The following is a 209-nucleotide window of genomic DNA, read 5'->3' as shown; positions in this document are numbered from 1 at the left end:
TTCTCTTTCTCTTTCTCTTTCTCTTTCTCTTTCTCTTTCTCTTTCTCAGAGGCACAGACATCCAGCCTGTCAACTGAATGTAGAATGCAGGTTTTTATTTGGTCCATTCCAAACAAAATACAGCTCTAAGCTCAGGCATTTGTGCCATATTGATTGCCAACACTCTGCGTGGGGGCCGTGCATGCTGAGAAAATATCAGTATTTCTATA

The sequence above is a fragment of the Psammomys obesus genome, unplaced genomic scaffold (assembly GCF_907164565.1).
Source record: "Psammomys obesus unplaced genomic scaffold, mPsaObe1.curated_primary_1811, whole genome shotgun sequence".
Lineage (NCBI taxonomy): Eukaryota > Metazoa > Chordata > Mammalia > Rodentia > Muridae > Psammomys > Psammomys obesus.
The sequence above is the reverse complement of the archived record's forward strand: the minus strand, read 5'-3'. Positions refer to the sequence as shown.